This window comes from Limulus polyphemus, unplaced genomic scaffold (genome assembly GCF_000517525.1).
Source record: "Limulus polyphemus unplaced genomic scaffold, Limulus_polyphemus-2.1.2 Scaffold2071, whole genome shotgun sequence".
Taxonomy (NCBI): Eukaryota; Metazoa; Arthropoda; class Merostomata; order Xiphosura; family Limulidae; genus Limulus; species Limulus polyphemus.
Window position 1 is genome coordinate 119,236 of NW_013667681.1, and position 6,259 is coordinate 125,494.

The 6,259-nt window shown below is 37.5% G+C and overlaps 1 protein-coding gene across 4 annotated transcripts in view; it reads left to right on the forward strand.

Annotated features, from left to right (window-relative positions):
- Positions 1 to 6,259, forward strand: part of LOC106465847 (serine/threonine-protein kinase STK11-like) — a 49,326-nt gene that overhangs the window by 23,294 nt on the left and 19,773 nt on the right. The window lies entirely within an intron of this gene.

Below are 6,259 nucleotides of genomic sequence, written 5' to 3' on the forward strand. Positions count from 1 at the left end.
ACTCGGTTGCTGCTTGACATAGGTTGCTTTGCCTTTTAAAATTTTGCATGTGGAGGATATAAAATAAAATAGTTTTTTAGGTTTTAACTAAAATAACTAAAAATAATAAATTAATACATCAATACCATAGAATTCTACTATAATTTATCAAGCTTAGTAACTAAGATGTATTTTCGTCTAAAAAAGTAAGAAATTTCGAGCATACTAAAGACACACCCTACCTCCTTGAAATCTTGCTTTCAAAGAAAGAAATTGTGTCCTAAGAATTGAAAATGGCTGAGAAAGCCACTAGGGGGACATTCTGAGCTTTTGATTGGTTATTCATCTCATATATAGAAGTAAGTGTATATAAGGGAGCATTTCCAAAAATGGAAAGTGGTGGGCAGGGTGCCACTGTGATTTTATTACATGAGCAACATGTTAGGAAAATAAAAAGAGAAAAGGCTCTTATTTTATATTCTAGCTTGTCAATATCGGTAATTTGAGTTCCTATTTCGTATGAAACTACAGACATCACAAACATCTAATTTGAACCAGTGCTGCATTCAACATACCATGTAACTAATAAAAATTGATGTTTAACTGTGTTTTTTTAATATTTACTTTCAAATTAAAAAATTGAATAAGGTATAATACTAGAATTGGAATTATAATCTATAGTTTGATACGAAAAAATTATTGACATAAATTCATGAAATAGTAGTTCAAACATTTTTTAATGCGAGTCAACAAACGTGATGACATGGCCTTTCACCCGTGACCCATCTGAAAAGGGTTAAAACAAAACAGAAAAATCTGTATTTTTTCAGTTGTTCGTTGACAGTAAGAAACTAACTCTGAGATTGGATTGTCTGCTATTCAGTAGTTAGTAATGCTTTTTTTTTTTTAAACTTACAAGCTTAAGTTATTTCTGACTTATTTAAATGTTGATTATACTATTTACTTTAGCAGGAGGTAAAATGTAGAAAGGAAGATTTTTTTTTCTTATATCTGTTTGGATAGGTAGTCATCCTGGACTCATTCCTAGCATAGAAGTCTGCATACATCATTTTATAAAGTGTGTTTAAAAGCACATTAATTACTTTTATAGTGTGTGAAGAGCTGTTTATATAACAGTGATGAAAGAACAAAAAAACATTCCTTAATTTCTGCTCCACTTGCATATCAGTTGAATTTAGCATTTGTTTCGGTTTCTTATGCAGAGGACATACAGTTCCTTATATGCAGAGAGATAAGAGTCTAACATGAGGTGTGATGTTTTTTCTCCTGTTGGCTATGAGGCTGAGTTGTGGAAAATCAAGGGTGGACTAATGAGACTTTAAACTATTTTTCCAGCACCTTCCTTTACTCAGACAACTTGTATGCAATGTTTGTCATGTTTTGAGTATTTCTTCTGTGGCTTATGACTCGTCACCTTGCTTATAGGGACAAACTAGTTCATTTGATTACCTGGTCCTTCCACCTTCGCCAGACATTGTTGTGCATGCAAGGAAGTTTGCAGATCAATTGGGGGAGGGTGCTGCCATGCCTTGTCCTCCTTGTTTATTGGATTATCACGCCTTGGCTTTCCATTGCCTGGAGTACCCTTATATAGACTCTCAGAAGTTAGATCCTCTACTTCCTATTTGGGGCTCTAGATAATATACCAGTGTTCATCTTACTTCATCTCAGTTTTCTGGAATTTATCAATCACTTACAACACTTTTTGTCTTTTAGCATCTTTGCAACTGTTGTTTGAGGTCTATATTAGTTCCCCTTTTCAAATTTTGGAGGATCTTGGTCACTTCTTTTCTTCCATGTTGGTCTGGTTATTGGTTTCTGCTCTCTCCCTGATATCTTGGTTGGTTTGTTGCTGGGATCTTTTGGAGAGAGATGCCTTACTGGAGTGAGTTTGCCTTCCTGTGTTAGATCTTAAGAGTTCTCAGCAAAGCTCCTTTTCTCTGACAGTCTATTTTACAGGAATTCCAGACTCCATGGAATGTTGGGTAATTGTGGCCTTTCTACACTTTATACATTAGAACATGAAAGTGATTCTGACCTTACCAGTGAGGATCCTCCTCCAAAGTGGAGCACAGATTTCAGGGTTGGTTCCTATCTTATGGGGTCAGGTCCTGTAGGGTCTCATTTCAGAGGGTTTGTGTCAGTATGGGAGACGTTCACCACAGATCAGTTGATCATTCAGGTACTCTGGGGTGGATTGGTCATTCAGTTCACGTCTCCTCTTCTACTACCTCTCATACCGGTTGGCTTTCCACTCTCCATGGACCCTATTACATCCAACCATTGAGATCAAGCGATCCATGATCTCCTGCATCAAGAGGCCATAGAGAAAGTCACCTCTTCTATTAGGTTTTTTTCATTCTCAGCTGTTTATAGCACCATAAAAGACAGGTGATTGGCAACCAGTCATCGATTTTGCTTGTCCCACTTACTTCCTCCAGCCTCCTTGGTTTACAATAGAGTTGTTCTTTCCCTTTGGTGGTTCTTTTCACCAGGACTATGGATGACATAATTTGACATTGCAGAGACCTACATTCATATCCCAATAGTCAAGTTTTCAAGGCATTATCTCAGTCTTGTGTACTACAACCAGGTTTTTCATTTGGTCTTGCATCTGCTCCATACATTTTTTGCTGGATAGTCATAGTTTTTTTCATGTTATTCTCACTCTCTTAGCATGCACACTCACAATTACATGGCCACCTGGCTTCTTCTCACCCCTTCCCACCATTTGGCAAAACTGCACCTTCAACCTCTTGTTATCAGAAACTGTCAGGGGTGTTTATTATCAAAACAAAGAACTTTTAGAAGTACAATGGGCAATAATTCAGGATTTCATTATTGAGAGAGAAGGTGGTATTGCTTCATTTGGACAATTACACAGTAGTCTTGTACATTTCAAAGCAAGGAGGCACTCCAGGTTTGTTTTTTTTTACCAGTGGATCTTCTCCTTTAGGTACATAACCAATAGATTGTTCTCCTTGCTTGCTTGTCACATTCCAGGGGTAATGACTCTAGTGGCCGACCAGTTTTATTTTCACCAGAGCTCTTCCTATGGAATGAATGCTTCATCCTCAAGCTTTTCATTGGATTTGCTCTTGTCTAGGGACATCACGGATTGATGCTTTCACCACACATTGGAATGCTTGGCTCCCATCCATGTCAGAGTCCACACAGGCAGGTTTAATTGCTTTAGAACACCCTTTGATGAGACAAATTATTCTCCTAAGGTGTCAGAAGACTGTTAATCTTAGGCTATCCACTCCTCCAACAGTTAACTTTCATTTTCTAACCTTTTCTTTGGCTGTACTTCTACTTCCCATTCTCTGATCTCTTGGTTGCTCTGTCTGTCTGCTGTTTTCACTTGTCTCACAATATTCATATGTTTATCACTTAATTGTCTGCCTGCCTTCTAGAAATCTCTATATTCTAGACATCAATGTATTGCACGCAACATTCGATAGTCTCAACACAATGAATTATAAACACAACTTCCAACAAATGTCTGTTTTTTACTCTTATTATACAAACACGCTAAACAATCATAAAATATTAACTCACAAAATAGATAAATTAATACTACTTACTCTAAACAGTTTTGTATATCTGACATAAGTCCCTCTTCAAGATAAGTATTTGCAATATTTTTTTACTATATACAAAGACTGTTCTTAGTTCATACACAAAGTCTGCTCATACAGTCTACACTAACATTCACAGTTCCTTTATCTGTCTCTCCTAGCATAGGGTCTCCAGTAGGGCTTCTTTTTAACAGGATCCCTCATCTTCATCTTGACCTTGTGTTGTCTGAAGTCTCTATTTCCTAATCTATCTGTATGCTGACACAGTAGATTTTGTTTCTCTTCCCTCTTCCTATCAGTCAGTTTGACACTCATGTTGACATCCTTGTATGTCTCATCTCTACTCAGTGCTCTTAGGCTTAGTAGATCCTTGTTTTCTATAATGAAGTCACTGTCTTCAGATTTTGCTTCTGTGACAGCCATACCTGCCATGTCCATTTTTATGTCAATAGCTACACTCACAAGGTATTCTTTCCTCCTGAAGTAAACATTGACATGGTAGACATTAGTCTTCACTTTCACTTTATAGTTGACCACTTCCTGTAATGTGACTGTACTGTACTATACTGATTCTCACTGCTGCACTACTGCACCCAGTGTCTCGTGGAATCTTCCCTTTCATGTCTCCAACATAACCCTCACATATTGGCATATTATGGTTTATTGGAACTGTTGATCCATTTGCTAACTTGAACTGACCATTAGTCGTGTACTGATCAATAATGCTTTCTTGTATTGAATCTAAGGAGCAGTCTTGATTCTCTTTCGTTTGGCAGCAGCAGCTTCCGTTGTGCAAGTCACTCTTTTCTTGTTTCTTACCAGCACTGTCTTTGTAAATAGCTCCAACTACTTTTTGTTGAGATTTCTACCATTTTTTGCGGGTAATGGACTTGCACTCCTTTGCAATGTGTCCCATTTTATAACAAACATAGCATTTCTTCTCTCTTCTGTCTGTTAATCTCCTATCACTGTTGGTAAAGTCCTGCTCCTGGTCAGCCATCTCTGGTTTTGAATTTAACTGGATATTTTTGGACTTACCAGTTATACTACTTCCATGGGCCTCCATATATTGTTCTGCCAGCTTGATCATCTTGTCTATGTCTTTTGATGCTCTCTCCGTTAGGAATAGTATCATGTCAATTGAACAGGTGGACATGAACTGTTCTCGTATTAATAGGTCTGCCAGCTCCTCCGAACTATTATCACATTTGGCCATGTCAGTCCATCTTGTGCAGTATTGCTGTAGGCATGCCACAAACTGAAATACAGTTACTCCAGTGTCAAGTTTGACTTCTCTGAACTTCCGGCAAAAACCTTCTTCAGTAAGTTCATATCATTTCATTGAAGCCACTTTTAACTTCTTGTACTACATGGCATCTTCTGATGTTATGCCTGAATATACTTGTAGGCCTTTTCCTGTGAGACAGATTGCCCAGTCGCCTTTGTCCCAGTTCTGACTTTGGGTGAATCTTTCATATCTATCCAAGAAAGCATCCATGCCATCTTTATGTTAATCAAATTTGGGCAGCTTAGGTCAGCTGGCCCTAACTCCATTGTCATTCTTGTGTCCTTCTTCCTTTGGTTGGGTGAGTTTTGCTATCCCAATTTGTGCTCTTATTCTCTATTTCTAGTCTCTCCTCTCTCTTTTTCTTCTTTTTTAAATTGTGCTCTTATTCTTTCTCCCTCTGTTTCCAGTCTTTCCTTTCTCTTGTTTTCTTTTCTCTCAGTTTGTATTCTCATTTTCTTTATTTCCAGCCTCTCCTTTCTCTCATTTTCTTCTTTTACTTTTAGCATTTTTTTCCTCTCTTCTCTGTGTACTCTTCTCTCTCTCTAGTTCTTGTTGGTCTTTAACAAATTCTTGTAGTTAACTGGCTTTTACGCCAAAATTAAATCCTCTTTCTACCCATTCATCAAAATCTGTTGACATAGTTATAAAATGTAACTGTAATCTCTACACTATTTTCGTTATTACTATTAGATCGTCAAGAAATTGATGTCACTTTTTAGATGAAAAAAACTCGAACAACATGTATATCAAAACAAAACCTTTATTAAATGAAATAGTCTTTATTCTTATCTATGATGCTTTTCCATCTTATAATCAGGTTGTTAATGCCCTGATTAAATGTCCTCTTTAACACCTTCCATATTTGCATACGTTTTCCTATCAAGATGGTGTTGCAGCAAACAAAAAAGATGGTAATCTGATGGTGACATATCTGGAAAATATGGTGGGTTGGGGAGAACTTCCCAACTCAACTCAATAATCTTGTGTTGCGTCAAATGTGCCACATGTAGACATGCATTGTGGTGGAGAAGACAAACACCTTTCCGATTGACGAGTGAAGGGCGTCTCTGATGAACGGCTTGATTCAAACATTTCAGTTGCTGACTATATATTTCTGCATTGACAGTCCACTGTGGATTGATGAGTCAAAATGAATTACTCCTTTGATGTCCCACTAAATCCAAAGCATCACTTTCTGCGGATGGAGTCCAGGTTTTGGGGTCAGAAGTGGACTGAGCCATTGTTTAATATTTGCATAGAGAATCCAATTTTCATCACCGGTGACAGTTCTGTCCAAAAATGGTTCTCTTGCATTACACACCAGAAGTGACGAAGCAACGTTCACAATGATCATTGGAGAGTTTGTGAGGCACCCAAACACCTTCTTTAT